General features: G+C 37.0%; 1 long non-coding RNA gene across 1 annotated transcript; it reads right to left on the bottom strand.

Annotated features, from left to right (window-relative positions):
- Positions 1 to 430: 430 nt before the first annotated feature.
- On the bottom strand, positions 431 to 6,600 carry LOC138751869 (uncharacterized). The gene is made up of 3 exons (XR_011350236.1): positions 6,329 to 6,600; positions 5,055 to 5,098; positions 431 to 562 (listed from the first exon to the last, which is right to left on the bottom strand). It is a non-coding gene; the product is annotated as an uncharacterized lncRNA (long non-coding RNA).
- Between the last annotated feature and the right edge of the window lie 2,998 nt (positions 6,601 to 9,598).

The raw sequence follows: 9,598 nt of genomic DNA, 5'->3' as shown, positions 1-9,598 counted from the left end.
TTGAATTGACTTTCCAGAATTGTGTCTAAGCTGTAATGGTTTGGGTAACACACACACACACACACACACACACACACACACACACACACACACACACACATACACACACACACACACACACACACACAGATATATTTGTGCATCGTGGGGGTAAGTTTAGATTTAAGTAAGATGTTATAATATTAGTAATTATTACTTTTTTCCCTTTTGTTTACATCTCTTTTCTTGAGTACAGTTTTTGCACTACCCACCATTAGAAATACTGCCTGGCCCACAGGAAAAAATAATCTCAGGGTTGTACATATGTACTTTGACAATAAGTCTGAATTTTGAGCTTGTTTATTTAAGAATTCAGCAAGTTTGGTTTCTGCATGTGCATCTTATATGACAAGTACAGCTTCCTTCTGGCCAAGATCTCAGTTTCCCGCTTTCATGTGCAGCCACAAGTACGAGGTTCTGCTTCTATTATTCCTGATGCTTCTGCTGTTGATAAATATGGTCTTCCTGTGGGTCCCTCTGTGTTGCAGAGAAGCAGCAGCTATGGAAATATGACCTAGGAAATCTACAAAGTACAGTTAGCAACTTGGCATCTCTAAAGTTTGGAAAATGAGCAAAAGGACACACAAACTTAACTCACATTCTTTTTTTTTAAATCTTTGAATTTTTTTTAAATAATAAATACAGTACAATGAAGGGAGCAAAACTGAAAATACAATATCACATATATGTGTATCAAGATAAAACTTCAAACAGTATAAACTCGGTGCCCCCTCCTCTGCACTGGGTAAAGACAGAAAAGGCATTAAAAATATATATATAAAACCCCACCTAACCTATTATGTTTTAAAAGAAACGAAAACTAACCAAAAAAAACATCTGAATAACTTATCCTTATCCTGAAGGTCATATATGTTTTGTAGCTTTTGATTCATACCAAGAATCAAAAAACAAAGATAAGACTATATCTCATTTGAAAAAGTGAGTGCACCTAATCACATTAAAAACATTTACATCAAATAGAAATAAGACATAAAAGGTCACCGTGTATCTTCAAATTTCACTGATGCATACCATCAAATGCATACTATTTTTTTTCTAAACTTAAACAGGACATACTATGAGAGAACCATTGAAACACTGTTGGAGGTCTAGAGTCTTTCCATTTGTATAGGATGGCTCTTCTAGCCAACAATGTAGAGAAGGTCACAACCCATTTCACAGGTACAGAAAAACTCCCTTTGTCTGGTTCAATAACCCCGCAAAGAGCAGTTATTGGATTGGGTCATAGCTCCCTCTGTAATACAGTCAAAAAGTTATTAAAAATTTCTTTCCAATAGATTTCTAAGGATGGACAAGACAAGAAAAGATACAAGCCATGTGAAGACAATGCATTACTTTGAATTGGATTAATGCATGTCTGGCACATATGAAGATATATTCATTAGTTTAAAATCTCATTCTAACAATATCTTCTCCAAAGTTTGTGAAACATCTGCCATACACAGTATCTCTGAAGATTTCAATGAATGTAAGAAAACACCAATCTTGATTTCACTGTCAAAAAGCTTAGAGAAAGCTCAGAAAAACTGTGCCCATTTAATGACCATGCCAAAATTTTAACCCAGCTCACCTGAGGGTGTTCACTATTTGTAGTCTGTTTGGGTTAAATATCCTTACATTTTTAGTAGCTCTAAATCACTGACTGTTGCTACACCCACCTTTCGATAGATGTTAAAATTCCCTTAATAGTTTATAAAATATAAATAGATCTGTTATTTTCTTTAGCTAAAGAATTTCCTGTTCAAAGTATGAATTCTACTGTTATATTACTAAACATCTTCTGTATTTCTTATCAAGCTAATTTAGTTAAAAGCCAGCTGACACTGATGAATCTGTTCATGTGAAAATAATTTTGGTTACTGTACATAATGCGATCATTCATCATTGTCCTTCTTTACAATCACCATTTCTAATCTCTTCATGGAAGACTTTGCATTTTCCACATTTTGTAACATTTTCCAAGTAGACCATAAACAACATGTAGGGATCAGTTTTCATGTCACTATTATACTCCCTGTTGTAGGTCTCCCTTGTAGTTGAGCATGATGGCCTTCATTCCGTTGATCCACAGAGCAAAGGTGCCTGTGCGTGTATTTGTTTAACAACTACTTGATGTGGCACTCCAAGAAGCACACGATACTTCACAAATCTACTAACTAACTTAAACCACGACGATCAGAGATGATAGATTTGTTGCAGTCTTTGTCCGCCTTCATCCGCCATTGAGTTCAAAGTAACTTCGTCTGCCTACTTCAACAATCCTTGGTTGGATTGTTCTTTGTCAGGGATCTCACCCTTGACCTTACTGTCATGGGTCACCCTATCAGGAGCTTAGCTCCAGATGGCATCACTGTCGGGATCACAGGACCAAACAAGCTTCTCCACCACGACAAGGTGACAATCCACAAACAAGCTCCCTGTACACCTATGATAAACACTGTTCCAACTCCTTCAATAAATTCACATATAACTCCACCCTTGTGGACTAAATTTCAAATGACAGGTCGCATTGTAGAAGGGAGATAGAGGGATTAGTACCTTGGTGCCAGGACAACAATGTCAGAAAGTCAAAGGAGCTGGCCATAGACCTTTATATGGAGGTGGAATTCACTTGCTAATTTGGATCAGTGCTAAAATGAGAGAGTAGATAGCTTAAGAGTAAACATCTCCAACAACCTGTCCTGGTCCAATGACAAATGATACAATGACCAAGAAAGCACACTGGCACTTTTACTTCTTTGGAAAAACAGCCAACAAATTAAAAGAATCATCCCATGCTGCCACACTCTCTTCTCTCTCTTTCTATCAGGAAGAAGATTCATGAGTGTGAGATCACATCCCATAGACTCAAGGACAGATAATTCCCGCCATTATCAGACTCCTGAATGAACCTGAATAAAATAATGCAATCAGACCTTAATACAGATTTTAAAATATGGTTTACAGCTGATAAGAAACAAGAAAGTCTGCAGACTCTGTGATTGGAGTAAATACACAAAAGTGTTGAAGAAACACTGCAAGCCCTGTAGTGTCCAGAGAAGACCAGAGATACATTTCAACAGCTCAGCTGAATGAAGACTAGTGTGTAAGCTGAAATTCTTGAAATGTCATTCTGTACATAATGAGCATAATGAGGCCAATAGTTCAAAAATGAAACTCCTATCACTTTGTTAGAGGATTGGATTTGTTCAGTGAGGTTGCAAAGTGGGCCTAAGAAAATGAGCTTGAACATCATCTTGAACATCATGGGATACTTCACCTGTTGGATCCAATAACTATCTCGTATTTTTATAAAAATATAATTGAGCTCTTTCAGCTTTGTTGTAAACCACGCTGGAGAAATTCACTTGATAAAGGTAATGGCAATCTATTTTAACCATGCTTCTTTCACAAAGGACTTAGGAATAGTGAGTGAGAAATAAATTGGGCCATCTCAAGAGTGTGCAAGACAGACAGATACACATGATGGAGCTTAAAAAGAACAAAATATTTATTTCCAATACAGCAGCAATATGTTATGTTGTACAACTTGATTTGTTATCCATGGTGGAAAAGAAAAGTTTGTTTTTAAGAAGTATATCAGGTTTTGCAGTGTTATTGCCATCTATTGCATTGTATAGTTTTCAGAATATCCAATGCCAGATGGTTGTACATGCACATTAATGCATTTGATTATATATGAAACAATGTAGAAACAAAGAATAATTGAAAAGTACACTCATGCTGTTGATAACCATTCATCTTTTTTTAATCTTCCTACTATTTATGTAACTTATTCTTTTCATGATTTTATTCTCTCTTTCAGTTGATTTGATGGGTCAGGATATTACATTACCCAAAGCATAATTTTGAAAAGGACATTTAAGATCAGAATAGCAAAACCAGGACTTGGCAAATTGAGCAATGTTGGAGGCAAGTGATGCAGTTGGAATGCAGTCTTGTTCAATTTTGCCAATTGATTTGGATTGTCGAACACAACCAGTCCTGGTTGAAGTTGCATTGCAGTTCTCCTTTAAGAATTGAAATGTATCTTTAAACAATACAAGTTAGGTTTAACTTCTATTCGACCACAAGCTGCTTGATTGGATGCTACAATTAACATGGTGTTTTCTTACAGTGAATGAGTGTTGGTTTATTCTAGTTCCATCGTCACCATTATCAATTTTTGGAGTTATTGATTTTAGCATGTCTCTTAACTGATACGATGGTGTTGGAACAACTGAAGCTAACAAATGTTATTGCACCCAAAAAAGTTTAGAAACTGAAGAGATTAATCTTTGAAGAGATTAATAAGTGAATTATAGAAGATGTCTTAATTATGGAAGCATCATTATGAAAAGCTCCTTTAAATTACATAGGCAACTTCGCCTTCCTGTAATATATGCTTTGCTAAACTCTTCCTTTTTGCATTGTTCTTTGTCTGACAGAATGATAGATGACTTCCATGCCTCCCTGTCACAAACAACTGGCAGAATCCTAAAGTTTATAATGTTAAGACTTCATATCCCAGAGTTTTAGTCAATTATTTCCAGCCTTAGGCTAAAATTTCACAAAGCATAAATTTACTTGGACACGGTAATTCACTTCTTTCCAGTTGGGTAGAGTCCATGAAAATACAAACTTTGCATGGTATTCCAAAAGGAACAAGCAGAATAGATTATTCAAATCATTTTAAATTTAAACATGATAAAGAGCAGGGGAATGAGTCTAAATGGAAAGTTCTATCAGAAGCACTGGTACACGATGAGCACAGGGTCGCATGGTTAGCATAGCGGTACAGTGCCAGTGACTGAGGTTGGATTCCGGTGCTGTCTGTACGGAGTTTGTACCTTCTCCCCATGTCTCCTCCAGGTGCTCCGCTTTCCTCCCCTCTTTCAAAACATACCAGGTTGTAGGTCAATTGGATGCAATTGGGTGGGACGGGCTTGGGGCTGAAAGGGCCTGTTACGTGCAGTACGTCCAAATTTAAATTTTTAATTGTTTGAATTACTCACCATTTTAGTGGAATATGCATTGTCTCTTCCCAATCTCTTTTTTCCTGTGGAAAAAAAAAACACCTCTATTTAATAAAACATCAAATATTGGACCACAGTCATGCCTTCTCTGCTATCAAATATTTTGTATGTTAATCTATTTTTATAAGCTCAGGGAGAAAGTTTATCAATACCCAAAGTTTATGCAATATTCATACAATTCTGATTATTTGATCAATGCAAGAGTTATTTATTTAACTGCCACCACTTTTTCCCCAATTTTAAATTGGACTTTTTTTCAAAATATTCATTCTTATTTAATGTTTTCATATATTTAACTATCATTTCAGGTACAATATTTCATACTTTTAAAACCCTCTACCTAGAAAAATACTTCTATATTACTCTTGGCAATGGTCTTAAACTGATTATGATATAATCTGATTGCAAATCAGCCATCTTTTTACACTATGAATGTTTTCTCTCCAGTTTACATTTTCTGATTTACTTTTTGGAAATTCTCATTGATAATTTCTGTTCTGAATTTTCTCACACACATCCAGAATAACAATTGGGAAAGTTACTCATTAAACAAAAGATTCTGAGAATACTGTACTTAACAGGTCAGACAATAGCTGTGGAAAGAGAAACAACCTTAATGTTTTAAATCCAAGATCCTTCATTAGAACTGGTAAACAGAGAAAACATGTTAGTTTCAAGTTATAGAGAGCATTGGAGAATGGGAATGGGATAAAAATAAAAGGAAGAGACTGGATAGGTTATGCTTTCTTTGAGCAGAAAACCTGATAAAGGTATATAGAAAAAAATTATGAGAGCATAGATGGAGTAGATCAGGACTTCCCAAACTTTTTTGCTCACAGAACTCTTTTGTGGAGCACTTGGAAATCGTGGAACCTCAATTTTCAAATACAGTTTAAAAGCATTGGCATCATGGCCATGCCCCCCCCAAATGAGTTATTGTGCCCCCCACCCCCACCCACAGCACTAGCATATAAAGCTCCAGGATCTATTACTGCCAAGACCAAGCATCGGCAGGTTTTTGAGACTATCAATAACTTCTTTGTTGTCCTTTAAGCTCCAGGGCAGGTCAAGACAGCATCCACCCAGCATCCTCGTCAAATCCATTGTCACAGGGTTCTTGTGGCTGCCTTTCCTCACCTGTCATTCACTTTTTTTTATTTTCCAAATCAAGCATCTGGCTCCTAAGGGAAGTCTCTCCCCCTACCCATGTGCAGCTGGACGCTGGACCCTGGACCAGGAGTGGGACAACCTACCTGTACTGGTGGTCGCTCCAGCACTGGCAGCCCGCTGCGCTCCCGTGCCGTGCACACCGCCACTTGTTTTAACGAGAAGCAAGGCACCAGATCCAAGATGATGCAACCACATGAGTCACGCCAATGAATGGGTTTCCCCTCTACCTGCTCTCCCATCTTGCAGAAGCAGGTTAGTTCCAGCAGCGCGATTGGAGCAGTGGGGCAGGTATTTTGAAATTGAGCAGCTGAGGTGAGCATCAGCGGTGGGTCACGTGCATCTTCCCCTGACTACGTCCGTCATCTTATCTTATTTACCGGAAACTAATGGAATTAAAGGTAAAAAAAAGTAATTTAAATAAAAACAAATATATCTCTGTCATTTCTTCCACAGAATCTTCAGGCCTTTCCACAAAACCCCAGGGTTCTGTGGAGCTCAGTTTGGGAAACACTGCGGTAGATAATATAGCAAAGGCATATTTAACTGGGGGACACAAGTGTTCATTAAATCAAACAAATGGAATTATTTTATATCAATAGATATGATTTGTTAAAACATGCTGATATAATGTTAAACAAACACTTAAATTATGTAATTTTATAGAGAACCACAATATCCAAGAGAAAGTTTTAAGTTAATTTGATGGCATTAACAGAGGATATAAAGGAAGATTTTGGTCAGAATTTGAAGGGCGCTTCCTGAGAGGGTGGTGGAATCTCTTTAAGAGAGATTTGAAAAGAAACATTTAAGAAGAATCAACAAAAACACTTTAATCGCCAAGACATAAAAAGGTAACTCAGTAAGTGCTGGTAAATAGGATTAAAATAGATGGGCATTTCATAGCCAATGACATGCATGTATGAAGTATAACTGAACAACTCTATGACTGGGTCTCTGATTCACGATTATTATAAGTAATAAAACAGAAAATGTGTTATTGCACGAAATTTCTTTTAGTTACTGTAAGGCAGGCAAAGATTCACTATCAGAAAAAATTGCCCAGTGCTCCTTGGAGCCAGAGAAAGAGAAGCAAAAGAGGATCCCCCCCAGAGGTTGTCTCCTCAGCTTCTCAATCGGGTGGTGGTCTCCCAGATTTCTTGAGCCAGTCCTCCACTTCTCTAGAGTGTGGAGCCCCTCATAGCCACTGCTGATCATAGGCTCCACTATCTTGGGCCCAGTCCCTGCGGTCGTGCGATTTTAAAATAAACCATCATCAGCTCCTTTAACAGGCCATTTAAAGCCCATATAGAGCCAGCAGTAGTTGGACTGGGCAGTAGAGCCCTGTGGAGGAATGCTGATACTTCGGTCTCCACTCTCTGCAGATCCTAACAGCAGTGCTGCTATTGCAGCTCCGACACACCACCATTTTCTTTTAAGGTGAGGTGAGACCAAATGGATTATGCTTCTTTGTCGGTGTATCTGCTGCTAATAGCAGGGCTGGATCCACAGAAATCAAGTTGCAACAATGGAGAGGGAAATATTGAGCCAAAAATCATAGAAGCTTTATAATGGATGTCTGAACATTGACAGGTCTGAATAGGCTCTAACTTCCTTCCCCTCTTAGGGCACATCAGATCTTCATTCTGCACCTGATGGTGAATAATTGCGAGTTTGGTCCCTTCTACAAGGCTTTCCACAGGCAGGCTCAATTTTAATATTGTTTGGGAGATGAGAAAGTATCTTTTTTAAACAAGTAACTAGCATAGTTAATTCTATGATTACGTTGTGGAGCTAGACATAATTACAATCTTTGTCAAAGATCAAGTGAATCACATTATTTTCGCAATAGGTTATAAAGAAATCACTTTTGAAGTATAATATTTGAATGTTAAGTCCTTCCAAAATATATGTTATCCTGTGATCTGGTTTCTAATGTCCAATCCTGGAATCCAAGTTTAACCCATAAGCAACAACATGTTTAACAAATTAAATCCATTGAAATAAAATAACTCCAGTCATTGAATGACATGTTATTTTTGTTGGATCCAATAAACTAAGGAACATTTATCTTTGCTTCAGTACTTTCAGTTTAAATTACAGTTATCCCAATTCAACATTTCTGGCAACGTAATTTCATAAAGAACTTTGACATTATCATGCAAAATATTTTATGTCACTTTAAAAAAAGACATACAAGGCTTTTGTGTTCGAAAGCTTCACAATTACACAGTTTTCATAGTAAATTTTACCACGTTATTCTTTTAACATCAATAGCATTTGACAGACTTTGTTGTATCTGAAGTACTTCAGAAACAATTAATTGAGAAATGAAAATTATATGGCTTTGATTGTCTGCATGGAAAGTATTTGATATTTGTATCTTATATTTAATGCGGGAGAATTCTAGCAAGCTGCCTTTTATTTCAATTAGGTTGGTGCGTAAAACCATAGTAAATTATTTGGCTCCAAGGGCGGAACAGAAGCATATTGATTTTCATGCATATTTTAATATCTAATGCATATATTCATGCACGCTACTCAAGTGTGTAATGAATGAAAATAAATTGAAATCAAAGTAGAATTATCTCTTTGTGCATTGATAGATGTTGATAATGTGGATCAACTGTTTCAGGTTTAATAGAGGCTCAACAGACATGTAAAGAGACTTGAGATAGAGAAGAAAAGAGAGATTCACTTTCATCTTAAATATCAAATGTTGCTTTCAATTTACTGTGAGCTTGCTCTGACAAGAAGCGGCTCAAACATCATTATTTTATTTTTGATTGAATGAAAAGCTTAGGCATGATACTCCACACTTACCTTAATGAAAGCTCAAGTCCGAAATGTTGGTTATATATCTTTAGCCCTGATGTTGATATCTGAGATTGTCTGATCTTGGAAGCTAAGCAGGCTCAGGCCTGGTCAGTACTTGGAGGGGAGACTGCCAGGTGATGTAGGTTTCTGTGAGGGGTGCTGGGCGATGTGGCAACTCTCTGTCTGCTTTACAGTAGACAAAAAGTTAAAGAATTTTTATGTATGTTACATTCTAAATGCATTATTACCAGACAATAATGAAACCTTTACCTTTATCTTTTCTATATCAAGTACATTGTTTGACTTGCTGAGCTTTCTCCAGCATTGTGTTTTTTCTTCAACCACAGTGTCTGCAGACTTTCGTGTTTTACTTCCACACTGTCCTTCTTCCTTTTGATTTAAAAGACCAAAGATTCAACTCCAGGACTAGAGTCTTAATGCTTATTCTCATGCATGCAGTGCAAAAACCTTTGGTACATCCCTGCTCATACTATGTACGGAACTCACAAAGCAAGTTGTGTTAATACAGGACCCGACTG

Source organism: Narcine bancroftii, chromosome 1 (assembly GCF_036971445.1).
Source record: "Narcine bancroftii isolate sNarBan1 chromosome 1, sNarBan1.hap1, whole genome shotgun sequence".
Classification (NCBI taxonomy): Eukaryota; Metazoa; Chordata; class Chondrichthyes; order Torpediniformes; family Narcinidae; genus Narcine; species Narcine bancroftii.
The sequence above is the reverse complement of the archived record's forward strand: the minus strand, read 5'-3'. Positions and strand labels throughout refer to the sequence as shown.